This window comes from Heloderma suspectum, chromosome 2, assembly GCF_057233095.1.
Source record: "Heloderma suspectum isolate Gila_16-S chromosome 2, 16-S_ref, whole genome shotgun sequence".
Taxonomy (NCBI): domain Eukaryota; kingdom Metazoa; phylum Chordata; class Lepidosauria; order Squamata; family Helodermatidae; genus Heloderma; species Heloderma suspectum.
This window is the reverse complement of record NC_139459.1, coordinates 366,782,761-366,800,143: the sequence shown is the minus strand read 5'-3', so window position 1 is coordinate 366,800,143 and position 17,383 is coordinate 366,782,761. Positions and strand designations below refer to the sequence as shown.

At 48.2% G+C, this 17,383-nt stretch overlaps 1 pseudogene; it reads right to left on the bottom strand.

The window, feature by feature from the left end:
* Positions 1-2,816: 2,816 nt before the first annotated feature.
* On the bottom strand, positions 2,817-17,072 carry LOC146355912 (butyrophilin subfamily 1 member A1-like; annotated as a pseudogene).
* Positions 17,073-17,383: the final 311 nt, after the last annotated feature.

The following is a 17,383-nucleotide window of genomic DNA, read 5'->3' as shown; positions in this document are numbered from 1 at the left end:
TTCAAACAAAATGATAATACAAATAGAGTAGATAATACAAATAGAGTAAAATAACTTTTGTTCCTTGTTCTGGTCAATGGTGGTACATCAGTGACTAATGTGGTTTGCAGTAAAGTGATATTCGTGCTTATCAAACATTAAAATCTCTGGATAATCAGAATATCAAGTGGGGGACTGTTAATCTGGTACTAAAAGGGTTAACAAAGAGTAAAGATGGCTGATTTAATCTGGGGGAAGCCTACAAGAAGTGCCCCTAGAAGACCCCAAATTCGTAACCAGCTTTCTTTCCAGACTCTTGACCCCCAGTCGAGAAGACCATGAAGTTTGATTCCATGCTAAATGATGTTATTTCACTAACTGAGACTCTAACTAAAATTTTGCTGGACTGTCTTTGAAGAAGGGGGGAAAATGCAGCTGTCTTTACAAGCGGCTTCACAGAGCTTGCTCAAGGCCACGACGTGCTGGCTGAGTGTCTAAGTGAGAGGAACAGCAGAACGGAGCGTGCTCAGATGCCTCCTGTTTTGACATCTCGTGGTGTACACCTGCTGATAAGAGAATGTCCTCACTCGATGCTAGTTGGGTGGGGAAGCGTAGCCCTGAGCATGAGCGACAATTAGGAGGAGGTGTTTGGGCGGATATGGCCAAAAATGGCCAGAGATGACCTGGAGTTCAAAGAAGATATACCAAAGTGAAATGCGTCAATCAAGATAACATGCCCAGATGGTAGACTTTGGGACGTATTTTGGGACATTTCAAAGTAGCCCATTTGTAATGGTGCCGGACACGTTCCCCAAACACAGGAAATTATGGGAGATAGATGGGACATCTTGTTTCTGATTGGTGAGCAAATGCTCTAACCACGTGCACCCCATTTTCTATTGGGGGCTAATCATCTCATTGCTCCTTTGACCAGAGCGAGGGTATAAAAGCACAGGGAATAGAAGCTCCGGGGCGGTGCTTTTTGTTCCTGCTGCTGCTGCTACTCCTCCACTTCCCTCTTTCTGCCATGCCGCCAGACCCACGGATTTAGGTAACTATGGACCTCTTTAGACTCTTAGACTTTGGAACTTAGGATGTTTTCTGAAAGGAGAACTTAGAATTATTTCTGAGTTAGGACTTAAAAGTGTTTTCTAAGCTCGGAACTTGGAGGTTATATCTGAGGAGGGGATTTGGAATCCCATCTTCAGAGGTGACAAATGGAATTATTTCCAAGTCTTGGGTTTTCCGTTCACTCTAACTCCTACCTCTATTCTTCCTTTGCCTAGAGGAACTTAGTAATGCTTTAGCATAGCTTTTTGTATTCAAGTAAGAGGCAGGAGGAGGTAACGGGAGGGTTAACACATAGGTTAGATTGTTTTCATTTAGCTTTGAACTGCAAGTAGTAAACAGGAGTAAGTTGGAAAGGGGAGTCATAACAATGTCAGAAGCTCAAGCCCTTATCTTATTGGCCAAGTTCATAGTACCAGCTTTGTCAATTGCAATTCTTTTGGTTTATCTTCTACTTTTGTTGCATTCTCTTTCCCTGTAATTGTAGAGAGACTTTCTAACGCTCATATAACCACCACGCCACTTTCTTTGTTTTGTATTTTCCCAAGTTTTCTGCAATAAAGCCTTAAATAGAGTTTCAGTTTACAATCTCGTCTGTGGTGATGTTTTGTAATGATGTTTGTCTGTTGGGATTAGCTTGGTTACCCACTGGGGTGCTTCGGACCCATTTGGTGCAGGTTCTGGGGTTGAACGGGACCGAATTTACATTTCTCCCCCCCCCAATTGGGGGTTACAGGGGGAAATAAGAGAACAAGCTCCCAGATTTGGGGAGCAACCCCTTGGCTCACAGGCAAGCTGAGCCAGGGGCGGTGCAGGGATCCAACAGGCTCAAAAAGGGCTGGATTCTTGCACAATGGACATCGTGATTAACAGGTACATGGGAGACAGGTGAACACCAAGTGTGGGAGTTTTTTGTCCCTCCATTTTAGTATGATCCACTGAGCATATGGGGAATGACCATTAATCCAGAACCACACCAAAAATCAATTCAGTGTCAATTTAAGATCAATTTAAAATTTACTGAAATGACAAAGTTGTGCAAAGTCATATTCATTATTAAAAAAAGCACTGAAGACGGTATAATACAAACATTACATTGCTTAAAAATGATTAAAGGTAAGGTAAAGGTGTCCCCAACCAGTCGCGTCTGACTCTAGGGTGCGGTGCTCATCCCCGTTTCTAAGCCGAAGAGCCAGCACTGTCCGAAGACACTTCCGTGGTCATGTGGCCGGCATGACTGAACACTGAGGTGCACGGAACGCTGTTACCTTTCCCGCCGAGGCGGTACCTGTTTATCTACTTGCAATTTCTTGCTTTCGAACTGCTAGGTTGGCAGGAGCTGGGACTGAAGACGGGAGCTCACTCCGTCACACAGCACTCGGGTCTCGAACTGCTGACCTGCCGACCTTCCAGTCTGCAGTTCAGCGTCTTAACCACTAAGCCACTGCACAATAAATGAAGCAGTTGCAATGTGGCTGCCATAGAAGCAATGATAAAACTAATTGCATTAACTTATCAAGGGATGGTAGATGACAAATGGATAAAGCATATTGACCCCTAAGTTGGTCTAACACTCTCTCTGTTCCAACTAACATAAGCATTTTAAATTCCCAAGTATAAGAGAAATGCATATCTATCTACCACTCCAATGGTGCAAATCAGGCACCATTTCAGCTCTGGGGGCCTGTGCAGGAGGGGAAAAGGTGCCCTCAACCAAGAAAGGCTTGATGTTTAGAGGAATCTTCCTGGTCTGGAGGGGAGGAAGGCTCTTAGCTGCCTTCAGGAGAGAGCGTGAGGTGAGCATTATCATGCACACAAAATATAGGCAGGAGGGTCTCTCCAGAGAATGAGATCCCAGAGAAGGCGTAGAGGAGGGTCCCTCTGTCAGCATCGTAAAAGGCCACCTGCCCCCCCCCCCAGTTCAGAGACACCCGGATCCTCTTCAGCTCCCCACTCAGGGACAGACGAGAGTAATGAGGTGGGTTGTAAGCCTTGTACAGACCTTCATAATATCTCACAATCCAGAACCCTTCCTCAGGGCTGAAGAAAACCTTCCCCTTTCTCCTCACAGACTTTCTGGTGACTCCCACACCACAGCCCACCCTTCCTCACTTCCCACCAGGACTTCCCAGAAATGTCTAACTGCTGTGAATCCCTCACAACCCATCACAAAAGTATACAAGCTGAATCTCTCAGGATTGTCTGGCAGATCTTGTTGTCTGTCTCCCCGCCTCATGCTTTTATGACCCTCAGACAGGATGAGATTGGGATGAGCTGTGTTTGGATCGAGCATCACATTTGCTGTTGGGGACAGAGAGCGAGGAGGAAAAGAGAAGATGAGTGGAATCCTCTGGGACAATGACAGAGGTCTTAAGTGTTAACACCCCACAGGAATCACAAGTTCCCTCAAAAATCAGGGAATATGGAAACAACTCAGTGGCACAATAGCAGCATAAATAGGCTGGATGCTCAAAGCAGAATCAATCTCCCAAAACCTCTTTCCCCCAACCTTTCCTCACTTTCCCTCCCTCTTTCGTTACTGCCCACCCTAACTGATCTAAATCCCCCCTCCCCTAAATCCCCCATTCCTTTCTGTCTCCTGGTAACCAGCAACACCCCCTCCCAGTCCACCCCTCCCAACTTGCCGCTCCCTCATAAGGTTCACTTTATGTTATTGAGTAATACAAAATGCCTAGCTCTTGCCCCTCCTATCATTCAAGCCATTGTACAAGGAATAAAAAACAAAAACACCCCCCAAACACTGTGCTTTTGGGTGCTTCCAGGTGGGACTTGTATTAAAGCATCGCCTCATTCAAGGAATTTTACAGGGGGTCCTGACAACATTGTCTTCCACTTCTACACCTCTGTTTTCCAGCCGCTTCTTCCGTCCTTTACCTTACTGCATTAATTCCATTAGACAATACTGAGCTGGGTGGACCAATGGCCTAATAATGAGGTAGCTTCCTTTGAAAAAGGGCCACCCAAACATAGGGATGTCATGGACACCTGGCACAGGGGTGGAGTCTGACGGAACCCCCCCTGCTCGGACCCCCAGACCCAAATCGCCGAGTCGCTGCAACTTTCCAGACCCCATCCGCAAGCGTAGCGTGGCCTGTCAGCGCCTGCTGACCACCAGCTTCCCCCCCACACCACCATTTTGAGTAAAAATGTTGGCTCAGGTATTTCCTTGCTGCTGCCGTCCACCTGCTTCCTCCCCACACCACCATTTTGAGTAAAAATAGTGGCTCAGGTATTTCCTTGCTCCTGCCGTCCACCTGCTTCTTCCCCACACCGCCATTTTAAGTAAAAATAGTGGCGCAGGTATTTCCTTGCTGCTGCCGACCAACTGCTTCCTCCCCACACCACCATTTTGAGTAAAAACAGTGGCTCAGGTATTTCCTTGCTGCTGCTGCGGTACCTGGGATGGGAGGAGAAGGGAGCTCCTTTCTCCTGCTCCCATCCCAGGTATGGTGGTGGCTGCATCACTAGCGAGGCAAGGGGGACATTACAGGGCCTTCCCTCTCATCCTCCTCCTGTCCCGCTGCTGCACGTGATGTTCTAGAAATGGCCCCTTTATGGCAGCCACTTCTGCAATATTAGATTATGGAAACTCCTGAGCCACCATTTTTACGCAACATGGAGGAAATGGGCAGCCGTTGGGTGCTTGGCGCAAGGGTCCGTCTGAGCCTGGCGGCTCAATGTATGGGTCCGGGGCATGCAAGCAGCGGTGGTTCGATGGGCAGCTGGGCAATCCGGATGGAGATGAGTACGTCCATCCCTACCCAAACATAAGGCAGTGGTTTCCTTCATTCTGCAGGGCCTTCCACTTATGCAGACGTATCTTAGTTTGTGAATTAAAATAAAAGGATTTTTTTTTAAACAACAATGACAACAGCCTAACAAGAAATTGTATTCAGTGGCTTCCAGGACCTACAGAATGTTGAGAGTGTTATTTGAGAGAGGGGTGGGAGGAAGGAGAGGGGAAATTTGGCGGCGGAGAGAGAGATAGAATTCGCCCTCCTCTGAAGACCAGGTGCTGGGAAGAAGCAACTGTGGAGAGTAGCTGCCTTCAGGCCCAGCTTGTGGGCTTTCTAGAGGCATCTGTTTGGCTTCTGTGGTTAACAAAATGTTGGACTTGATGGATCCTTCTGTAGAAGACTCATGCGCAAAACCAAGCAAATTGTATCTGTACATAGGAACTGATCTCCTCCCTCATTAGCCTTATCACCACATTCAGCCTCTGCACATACAATGAACGTTCAGGTTAGAATCATAGAATCATAGAATAGTAGGGTTGGAAGGGGCCTACAAGGCCATCGAGTCCAACCCCTGCTCAATGCAGGTATCCAAGTCAGAGCATCCCTGACAAATGGCTGTCCAGCCTCATCTTGAAGGCCTCCAGTGTGGGAGAGCCCACCACATCCCCAAGTAATTGGTTCCATTGTCGTATTGCTCTAACAGTCAGGACGTTTTTCCTGATGTTCAGCCGGAATCTGGCTTCCTGTAACTTGAGCCCATTATTCCGTGTCCTGCACTCTGGGATGATCAAGAAGAGATCCTGGCCTTCTTCTCTGTGACAACCTTTCAAGTACTTGAAGAGTGCTATCATATCTCCCCTCAGTCTTCTCTTCTCAAGGCTAAACATGCCCAGTTCTTTCAGTCTCTCTTCATAGGGCTTTGTTTCCAGTCCCCTGATCATTTTTGTTGCCCTCCTCTGAACCCTCTCCAGTTTGTCTGCATCCTTCTTAAAGTGTGGTGCCCAGAACTGGACACAGTATTCCAGATGAGGCCTAACCAGTGCTGAGTAGAGGGGAACTAGTACTTCCCGGGATTTGGAAGCGATGCTTCTATGAATGCAGCCCAAAAGAGCATTTGCCTTTTTTGCAGCCACATTTATTTATTTATTTATTGCATTTATACCCCGCCTTTCTCCCTCTCGCAAGGAACTCAAGGCGGCTTACATTATCCTCCTCCTCACCGTTGTATCCTCACAACAACAACCCTGTGAGGTAGGTTGGGCTGAGAGTCTGTGACTGGCCCAAAGTCACCCAGTGAGCTTCCATGGCCAAGTGGGGACTAGAACCCGGATCTCCCGGCTCCCAGTCCGTCACTCTCACCACTACACTACACTGGCTCTCCATCTCTCTCACATCACATTGTTGGCTCATATTCAGCTTGTGATCGACAGCAATTCCAAGATCCTTCTCGCTTGTAGTGTGGTTGAGCCACGTATCCCGCATCTTGTAACTGTGCATTTGGTTTCTTTTTCCTAGGTGCAGAACTTGGCATTTGTCCCTATTAAATGCCATTCTGTTCTTTTCTGCCCAGCGCTCCAGTCTATCCAGATCACTTTGAATTTTGTTTCTGTCTTCCAAAGTATTAGCTATCCCTCCCAATTTTGTGTCATCTGCAAATTTGATCAGCATTCCCTGCACCTCCTCCTCCAAGTCATTCATAAAAATGTTGAAGAGCACTGGGCCCAGGACTGAGCCCTGCGGTACCCCGCTCGTTACCTCTCCCCAGCTTGAGAAGGTCCCATTGAGAAGCACTCTTTGAGTCCGATTCTGTAGCCAACTGTGGATCCACCGGATCGTTGTTTCATCTAGCCCACTTTGAGCTAGTTTGCTCATCAGGATATCATGGGGCACTTTGTCGAAAGCTTTGCTGAAGTCGAGGTATATGATGTCTACAGCATTCCCACGGTCTACAAGGGAGGTTACTTGATCAAAAGATGAGATCAGATTCATCTGGCAGGACTTGTTTTTGACAAATCCATGTTGGCTTCGAGTAATCACGGCATTGTTGTCAAGGTGCTTCCAGATGGATTGCTTTATCATCTGCTCCAGAATTTTCCCAGGGATTGATGTCAGACTGACTGGTCTGTAGTTCCCAGGTTCCTCCTTTTTACCCTTTTTGAAGATAGGGACAACGTTAGCCCTCCTCCAGTCATCTGGCACTTCCCCCGTCCTCCATGATCTCTCAAAGAGAATAGACAGCAGTTCTGAGAATTCTTCTGCCAGTTCCGTTATGACTCTAGGATGCAGTTCATCTGGCCCTGGAGATTTGAACTCATTCAAAGTAATGAGGTGTTCCTTGACCATATGCCTGTCGATCTCAAGCTGCAATCCTGCCCCTTCAGCCCGTATTTCGCCTTTGCCAGGGGGGTCATAGACCCTCTTTTGGGAGAAGACTGAGCCAAAGTAGGAATTGAGCACCTCTGCCTTTACTTTGTCATCTGTTATCATTTTGCCATCCTTATTTAATAGCTAAACCACCATTTCGTTCCTCTGTCTTTTACTATGCACATAGCTGAAGAAAGCCTTTTTGTTGTTTTTAACATCCCTTGCTAACCTCAGCTCATTCTCAGCTTTAGCCTTCCTGATGCCATCCCTGCAATTCTGTGCTATCTGCCTGTACTCTTCCTTTGTTACTTGGCCTTCTTTCCACTTCCTATATGTGTCCTTTTTTGTTTTCAGGTCATCCCTAAGCTTTTTGTGAAGCCACATTGTCTTCTTCTGTTGTCTTCCACCTTTTCTTCTTGTTGGAATTGCTTGTGATTGTGCCTTGAGAATTTCCTTTTTTAAAAGCTCCCACCCATCTTGGACTCCTTTTCTCGCTAGCATCGCTTGCCATGGGACCTTACTGATCATTGTTCTGAGTTTATTAAAATCAGCTTTCCTAAAATCCAGGGTACGTGTTTGACTACACTCGGCTTTTGCTTCCCTTAGAACCAAGAACTCAAGTACAACATGGTCACTTTCCCCCAGAGTTCCTGTAACTGCTACTTTATCCACTAAGTCATCTCTGTTGGTTAGGATCAAGTCAAGGATAGCCGATCCTCTAGTTCCTTCCTCTACTTTCTGTAGGAGGAAGTTATCCGCCACACAAGTCAGGAATTTCCTGGAGGGGCCATGTTTTGCAGAATTTGTCTCCCAACAAATATCGGGGAAATTGAAGTCCCCCATTACTACTACAGCATGCTTCCTTAAAACATTGGCCATTTGCTTTTCAAAAGTTTCATCCTTGTCTTCTCCTTGATTGGGTGGCCGGTAGTAGACTCCGACCACCAGGTTCCTTTTATTCTTTGCTCCATTTATTTCAACCCAGATGCTCTCGGTGGGGCTACCAAGCTCCTCCTCCTGTATTTCTGTGCAGAGATATGTATTTTTCACATATAGTGCAACCCCACCTCCCTTTCTGTTCCTCCTGTTCTTTTTGAACAAGTTATATCCTTCAATTGCTGTATTCCAGTCATGAGAGTCATCCCACCAAGTCTCAGTTATATCTATCAGGTCATAATTTCCCTCTTGTATTAAGAGTTCAAGTTTGTTCTGTTTGTTTCCCATACTCTGGGCATTAGTATATAGACATCGAAGACCATGTGCTTCATAGTCTGGCTTTCTTCCTACATGTGTCTGAAGACTATTATTGGGCGCTATCAGAGCTGTTCTCTCCATTGCAGTGCATGCGCCTATGTCCATTGTTACCCCCAACATTACATCTCCCTTCCCCATAGGAGTCAGTTTAAAGCCCTCCTGATGAAGTTCTTCATGCTGTGGCCAAACACATTCTTCCCATCCTTTGTGAGGTGCAACCCATCCCTTGCCAACAGCCCATCTTCCAGGAAGTATAGCCCGTGGTCCCAGAATCGAAATCTCTCTCGTCGGCACCACCTTCGTAGCCAGTCATTCACCTGGAGTATTTTTCGTTCCCTTTCTATCCCTCTTCTAACTACTGGAAGGATGGATGAGAAAACTATCTGGGCCCCAAAGTTCTTGAGTTTCCTTCCCAAAGCTTCAAAGTCTGACGTGATCTCTTCGTAGCTCCGCTTGGCGGTATCATTTGTTCCCACATGGATGAGAAGAAAGGGATACCTGTCAGTGGGCTTTATGAGTGCAGGCAACCTTTCAGTCACGTCTCTAATCTGTCCTCCCGGGAGACAACATACCTGGCGAGTCCATGGGTCTTCGCGACATACTTGGGTCTCGATCCCATGCAGCAAGGAGTCTCCCACTACTACCACTCTTCTCTTCTTCTTCTTGTAGGCCTGGGTTTCATCGCCTCTGTTTGACTGACCTTTAGCCTCTTGCTCACTCTCATGCAGGTTCCCCTGTGATTCTTCCTCTGCAGGCTGTCCTCCAGTCTCATCCGCAGGTACCTGGAATCGGTTCCACAGCTCCACTGCTTCCACTGGTGCAGAGTGGCGTCTAGTTCTTCTTCTCCTAACTGTCACCCTTTTCCAAGGAGTATCCTCTACTCCATTTTTCTTCACCTCAGCATTTCCCACTGCCTCATCTTGCTGTTGCTCTTCAAGCTTCTGGTCTTCCCTTTGCTGCTGTAGTTCCCCCATTCTGTCCAAGAACTCTTCGTGTTCTCTTATTCCCCAGAGGGTCGACAGTCGCCGCTCCAGTCCACTTACTTTTTCTTCCAGCAGCGTGATCAACTTGCACTTGTTGCAGGTGTAGGCCATGTTGTTCTCAGGCAAGAAAACAAACATTGCACACACCTTGCAGGTCACCACCACTGGAGTCTTGTCCTTCCATAGCCTCTTTTCCCTTTTTGTGTCTAGCTTTGTGATTGTTCTAGACTAGCCTGTGCCTGCTCCTCTACTCAGTAGAGGTTAAAAGCAGAGTCCCACTGGTGTGGAAGTGTGTGTTACAAGACAAATAGATGGAAAAAAGTTAGTTAAAAAATAAAAAAAATGTTAGGGGCCTCCCCCTTGACCTCCCCTGCCGAACTCCCCTGGCCAACTCCTGTTTGCTCCCCCTGCTCGCTCGCTCTGTTCGCTCGCTCTCTGGGAGCTTGCCTGCTTCTGTAGTCCCTGGACCAGCTGGAGCAGCTTGCTCTGCTCTGCTCTGCTCTGCTCAGCTGGGAGGCGGGAAACAGACTGAAGCTTCCCGCCCAGTCAGCTGCTGGGAGTACTCAGGCCACACCCCTCCAATTCAGTTGGAGCTCTCAGAAGCACCTGGTGAGCTCACAGCCAGTCAGAAGGATAAAGGGCAGTGCCCTGGGCTTCCTGCAACCCACTTACCTCTTAGCCTCTGTCTCCTTTGTCTCCTTTGTCTCCTCTACCACTGCAACTCCCCTGGCCAACTCCTGTTTGCTCCCCCTGTGCGCTCGCTCTGTTCGCTCGCTCTCTGGGAGCTTGCCTGCTTCTAGTCCCTGGACCAGCTGGAGCAGCTTGCTCTGCTCTGCTCAGCTGGGAGGCGGGAAACAGACTCTTTTTTGGTTGGTCAGGCCCTTCCGTGCCTTCAAATGTTCCTCTGTGATACACACTTCTGCCTGTACAAGAGCGCGCGGGTGGCCACTGCTCCGCACGATTGGGAACTCTGCTTCTTCAGGGTTCCCAACTGCATTGAGCCCTGCCTATGCACAGCCACGTGTCTACATGGACACATGTTGCCAATGCGCACTTGAATGCCTGGACAGCATGGAAGGGAGGAGTCTCTTGCCATCACGCTGTGTCTGTGGATTCATTGTGCTTATGAAGAGCCTGAACATCACTGCAGGGCTGCTGATTCCTCATAGTTAAGCTATGTAGGGCGCAGTCCTATGGGCTGCGCCTTGGGTCCTAAGCCCCCAGACTCAGAGGCTTAGACTCATCCAGTGCAGAGCAGGAGGAGCGGCAGAGGTGACTTTGCCTCCCCGTCCTCCGATCTTTGCTTTTTTCACTAGACAGGCTTTTTAGGGCGGCACTTCAGAGGGGGAGGGAAGGAGGCTAGAGGAGGCTCAAGAGGAATCGTGGCCTCCCCAGTCTCCTCCACACCAAAAAATGCCCCCTTCCCCCCACCCCTCAGAGAGGCAGCCAGAGCGGTTCTTTCCATGCAGGCTGCAAGGGGGAGCGGGAGGGATCTCCAATTCCCCCTCCAGGCCGGAGCACTGTCTCCACCCTTGGAGCAGGGGATCCAGAGTATCCTATGGCCCTTCAAATGCTTCCCAGGGGCCACAGGATTGCTCCCTTAAAGTTAACTGCTTAACCCCAATGAAATACAGCCAGTAAAGTGTCTGGCCAGTCCACATCCCTCCTGTAAACTTGGTCTTCATAGGAAATTTACCTTTCTGCAGCTGTAGCCCAGGCAGCAGGGCATCTGGGGAAGGGAAATTATATAAACATTAAGAAGCACCCTATCTATGAATCAAGTAGAAACAAACACATCAGGCAGATGGGCACTTTAACGTAACTTTAAATTGTTTGCAAACAACAGCACAATCCTAGGCCTGTTTACTCACTGGCAGAACCCACGGGCACCAAGCTGCCAATTCAAGCCCTCAGTCACAGCTATTTGTGTCATCTAAACCCGATGGGGATGGCTTGTTGGGGAGGTTAGCGAACCACCCCACAACTCTGGAACAGGCCATGGGTTTGAGGTGGCTTGTTAACCACCCCAACAAGCCACCCTCACCAAGATCAGACGACATGGCACCAGCACAGAACTGGCAAGCCAAGTTGGTTAACAAGCCACGGTGGCTTGTTAACCACTCCCATGTCATGCGAACTGGCCCAGTAAGTCCCAGCGTGTTCAGCAGAGCTTCCTCCCAGCTAAGCATACATGGGATTGCTGCCAAAATCAAGCAACGTTTATTGAGTGATGAATTGGTTGATTGATTACATTTCTATACTGCCCAATAGCCGAAGTTCCCTGGTTAGTTACTTGGAGGGTTCCAAGGACTAGGTAGGGACTCGGGAATAATACACTGGTAGGAACCCAGAGCAGAGAGAGCTTATGCTGCGGCCTTTGGGGGCTCTCCATGAAGTGAGGGCAGCAAACATGTGGTCCCAGGTAGCCTCCCATCCATGTGCTCTCCAGGCCCAGTCAGTCTCACTTCAGTTAACTGCAAGAGAGGAAAACTTTAAAGATGAGGTGAGCAGCTAAAAGAAGGCCAAAGGGAGAGTCAAGAAAGTCAAGTCAGAAGAATTAGCTGAAATAGAAGTGCTGGGAATTGAAATTTTAGGGCAAATTGACAAATTTAAAAGTAATAAGTCACTGGGTCCAGAGGGTGTACTATATACTAGGGCTATACACTGCTTTGGTCCGAATTCCAGAGCGGGTCTGGAGTGGTCTGAAGCAGGTCAAATAGAGCCGAAGTGCTTCGGATAGCTTCAGACAATTCGGAAGGCCAGACAGCCTGTCTGAACAACTTGCTAGAGAAGGGAGGGGGAGAGAGGGGGGGGACGACTGAGCCTTGGAAAGTGACATCTCTAGGTGCTTATAGGGCTGAAATTTAAACCAGCAGTTTGTTTCCTTGCTTTGTACTGCTTGTTCTTTAGCTCCCCCCTTCTCAATTACTTTTCCTTCCCTTCCCAGTTTTCAACTCTCTCTATTCTTATAAAAAAACCCAAAGAATACAAAAACAAAAAACTCTTCTCTCCTCTGTTAGGCTTTAGTGTTATTTCCCTTCCCCTCACCCCTTAGCTTGTAGGTAGCTAGCTAGCTAGCTAGCTAGCTAGCTTGCTTGCTTGCTTGCTTGCTTGCTTTCTTCCTTCCTTCCTTCCTTCCTTCCTTCCTTTCTTTCTTTCTTTCTTTCTTTCTGTATCCGCTTTTTTTTAGGTTTTGTGCGTGTGTGCGTGTGTGTGTGTGCTGTGTGAGTGCACCATACACATTACTGTGCACAAGCCAATGGCGTGTGGCCAAAGCAGGACACTAATACACAGTCCAATATCTACTGTGGGGCAGCGCACTGCACAATACGCATAATATGACACATCACCACTTTTGCTGATTTTCCAAGACACTTTGCCTGTTGCTTGTTTCCCTTTACCTCCCACCTCTGGGCCTAATCTGTCCCACGGGGAACCCCAGTCTGGCCTGCGCAGCCTCTTGGGGTTCCTCCAGGGGGAAGGGCTTATTCTCTAAGGCCTCCCCCTAGGAATCCCATTGGACAACAGACCCACTGCTGTCTCTGACTCAGCCGCGCTGGATAGAGAGTGAACGCTGTTCCCCACACGCGAAGGATACCTCAGACTGGAGACAGAAGCAGGGATGAGAGGCAGCAGGACTTGCCCACATGGGGAAGTGGGGCCACTTTCCCTGGCGGGGGCAAGTCCCAATGCCTGCCGCTTCTCCCCCCACCCGCTAACTCTGATCTGAGATAGGAGACAGCAGTGGGGGGAGCTGGAGGTGGGGGAGAACAAGATATCAGGGATAGCAGTGTAGCTGCAGGGCAGCCCGGGTCTCTTTGTCTGTGATGCGAGGAGGCACTGTTGCAGGCCTCCTTCCAGCACAAGCAGGGGAAAGGAGGAGTGTGACATCATCCAGCCTATGGTGGGTTGGGTGGAGGGCAATCTGGCCCCCACTCCAAAGTAGTTCTGCAGCTGATTTAAAGAAAGGGAGGAGAGAAGTAAATGGACAGTTCTCACAATGGAGATAAGTAATGAATAAGGGTGAATGAGGACCACTGCTGTTTAATCCATGAATGAGTGAGATGGTGTCAGCAAGGTGAGCAGCAAGGAAGGAGAGGAATAAATGGGCAGGACCCCCAATCATGATAAGCAGCAGGGGCCCAAAGGAACTCATTACTTATCTCTTTCCTGCGGTTTAGATTCGTGAGTGCGTGATATGGAGTCAAGAGTGAGAAGCTAAGTTTGTGGATGATACCAAATGATTCTGGGTGGTGTAAAACCTGAACTTGAGAACCTCCAAAAAACACCAGGCTAGATGGATGAGCAACAAAATGTAGAGGAGGTTTTCCTGGAAGAAAAGGAAATGGTGGCCAGGCTGCCAAAATGGAAGCTTTACTGCTGTTACCACCATTTGTAGCCACAACAAAATAAAATGATGCCCAGCATATGATCCTTGCAGCCGTGCTTCATTACCTCTGAATTGCTTCATGACTCCTTCCAGAAAAGGATTTATCTCACCGAAGTCCCAGACCCTCCCCTTCAGCTCCAGAGGGAAAGCCACTGGATTCTCAAATTGCTCCTTCTCACTCCTGGTGGAGAAAAAAGGCAAGTCAGGGGAGGTGTACAAAATTATGCATGGGGTGGAGAATGTGGGGAGGGAGGTGTTTTTCTCCTTCTTTCACAGTACTAGAACCCACTGGGGTCATCCCATGAAGCTGATTAGTGGGTAAAAGGACAGGTAAAAGGAAGGGCTTCTTCACACAGCGCATGGTCACACTTTGGGATTTGCTACCACAAGACGCAGTGATGGCCACTGTACCATATTCCTTCTATACTTATGTCTGCGTCCACGTTGTTAGATGTGACCCAGGGGGGGTTAGTGTTCGGGAGGGAGGGGAAGGCGGGGGGGGGGGGCTTCTGAGGTTACACAGGTTGTGTGTGGAGGATTCCAAGGTTATGAAAGGGAGGAGCTGACAGCCAGAAGTCGGACAGGGACCTAGGGACTGAGGAAGCTACATGGAGTGAGCGGGGTTTGGGGAATCGGATTTAGAAGGGGTAGAGTAGGTAGGTAGGTGAGGACGAAGCATAGATTGATTAATAATATATAACTCTTCTTGTGTTAAATACAATTTTATTTGTTTTTAACTACAACATCCCACGTGTTGGTTTGTCTTATTGCGCTACCATTAGAAAAACATTTTTCCTCATTCCTTCTCCTGTATTGGGGATAAGGAACCAGTTAGGCATATTGAGTGTCTCTTTCACCCAGAGAGGGCTGAAGTGGTGTGTGTCGGTGAGAACAACCGACCCAGCAGAGGGAGGCGCTCTGAGGGGGTTTTATTCTCCATTTCATCAGGTGGAAGATGGAGAAGGTCGAACCCAGGGCAGGAGCATCACAGCCTCCAATTGGGATGGCTTCAAAAGGGGGCTAGACAAATTCCTGGAGGAGAATGCTACCAATAGCTACTAGTCCCGATGGCTCTGTGCTATCTCCAGTACCAGAGGCAGTGAGGCTATGTACACCAGTTGCTGGGGAACCTGGGCAGGAGGGTGCTATTGCACTCATGTCCTGCTTGTGGGTTTCCCGTCAACAGCTGGTCAGCCACTGTGGGAACAGTATGCTGGGCTAGATGGACCCTTGGCCTGGTCCAGCATGGCTGTTACATTCTTAAAAACAAAGGTAACCAATCTAACATTCCCGAAGGGAGCAAACTGAGTGACCAGCCGCTTCCTTGAGTGAACAGCCACGGTTCATTAAACTCAGTCGTATCAGAAGTTGTTTCTTTTAAAATGTTTTAATTGTTCTAACATGGTGTTTTATTCTTTTATCTTTGCTGTTCACCTCTCCAAAATCTTTTTGGAACAGTATATAAATATTGTAAATAAAAATAAATAACTAAATAAATAATGAAAACTGCAGAAAGCTTACAGCAGTGGTGGGAAAACTTTCTATGTGTCTGGGGGGGGCACATTTGCCCCCACAGAACCCTTCGGCAGCTACAGAAGTGGGTGTGGCTGTGGGGGAAAGGGGCAGATGGGCTGTTTTGTTTGTGCATAGTTAGGGGTAGGATGAATCATTTGGGTTTTGCCTGTGTTTTGGAGTGTGTGGGGCATGTGAGTTTTCCCTGTATCAATGTTTTTGTGGGACGTTGGCCTGTGGGGGTTTTGTATAGAATCATAGAATCATAGAATAGTAGGGTTGGAAGGGGCCTACAAGGCCATCGAGTCCAACCCCCTGCTCAATGCAGGAATCCGAGTCAGAGCATCCCTGACAGGTGGCTGTCCAGCCTCATCTTTACCGCCTCCAGTGTGGGAGAGCCCACCACCTCCCTAGGGAATTGGTTCCATTGTCGTATTGCTCTAACAGGAAGTTTTTCCTGATGTTCAGCCGGAATCCGGCTTCCTGTAACTTGAGCCCATTATTCCGTGTTCTGCACTCTGGGATGATCGAGTAGAGATCCTGGCCTTCCTCGCTGTGACAACCTTTCAAGTACTTGAAGAGCGCTATCCTAGCTCCCCTCAGTCTTCTCTTCTCAAGGCTAAACATGCCCAGTTCTTTCAGTCTCTCCTCATAGGGCTTTGTTTCCAGTCCCCTGATCATCTTTGTTGCCCTCCTCTGAACCCTCTCCAGCTTGTCTGCATCCTTCTTAAAGTGTGGTGCCCAGAACTGGACACAATACTCCAGATGAGGCCTAACCAGTGCTGAGTAGAGGGGAACTAATACTTCCGGGATTTGGAAGCGATGCTTCTATGAATGCAGCCCAAAAGAGCATTTGCCTTTTTTGCAGCCACATCACATTGTTGGCTCATATTCAGCTTGTGATCGATGACAATTCCAAGATCCTTCTCACTTGTAGTGTTGTTGAGCCACGTATCCCCCATCTTGTAACTGTGCATTTGGTTTCTTTTTCCTAGGTGCAGAACTTGGCATTTATCCCTATTGAATGTCATTCTGTTGTTTTCTGCCCAGTGCTCCAGTCTGTCCAGATCACTTTGAATTTTGTTTATGTCTTCCAAAGTATTAGCTATCCCGCCCAATTCTGTGTCATCTGCAAATTTGATCAGCATTCCCTGTACCTCCTCCTCCAAGTCATTAATAAAAATGTTGAAGAGCACTGGGCCCAGGCCTGAGCCCTGCGGTACCCCACTTGTTACCTCTCCCCAGTTTGAGGAGGTCCCATTGATAAGCACTTTTTGAGTCCGAGTCTGTAGCCAACTGTGGATCCACCGGATTGTTGTTTCATCTAGCCCACTTTGAGCTAGTTTGCTCATCAGGATATCATGGGGAACTTTGTCAAAAGCTTTGCTGAAGTCGAGGTATATTATGTCTACAGAATTCCCACGGTCCACAAGGGAGGTGACTTGATCAAAAGATGAGATCAGATTCATCTGGCAGGACTTGTTCTTGACAAATCCATGTTGGCTTGGAGTATGGGTGCATTTAGGTTGTGATGTGTGCTGTGCAGGCAGGGAAGAGCCTTCAGCCATGAGTGATGGAGGGGAGGAAGAATAGGAGTGCTACAAGTTCAAAAGCAGGTCCCTCTTTTTATCTGTGACATGTTGGAGACCTCGGTTCTCTGCCCAGGAGCCTGGAGGGCCTTGTTCTTCTCATGCCATCCAGACCCTTCCCAGCATCATGGAAAGGAGCGCAATCCACTTACCTCTGCAAGGTGCTTCTCACATCCTGGAGGGGAACAGAGAGAAAGAAGAGGTAGGTCAGGACCTGCCAGACCCCACTCTATGAAGATGCCCCTTGGCCCTCTCATGCTCGCCTGGTGATGCTTCCACATAGCACCCTTCTCTCTAGGATGAAAGAAAATGGATGTGACTTCCCACAGTGGGGGTTAAAGAGGCTCAGGATGAAGTCCCAGGCTTTCACAAGGGATAGGAGCTGATGGGTCCGTTAAGGAACATGTATTTGGGGGACTGGGAGCTAAATAGGGCTACGTGACCCTTTCTTTTTGTGAATGCCAAGAGTGGAATGCCAACAGAGGA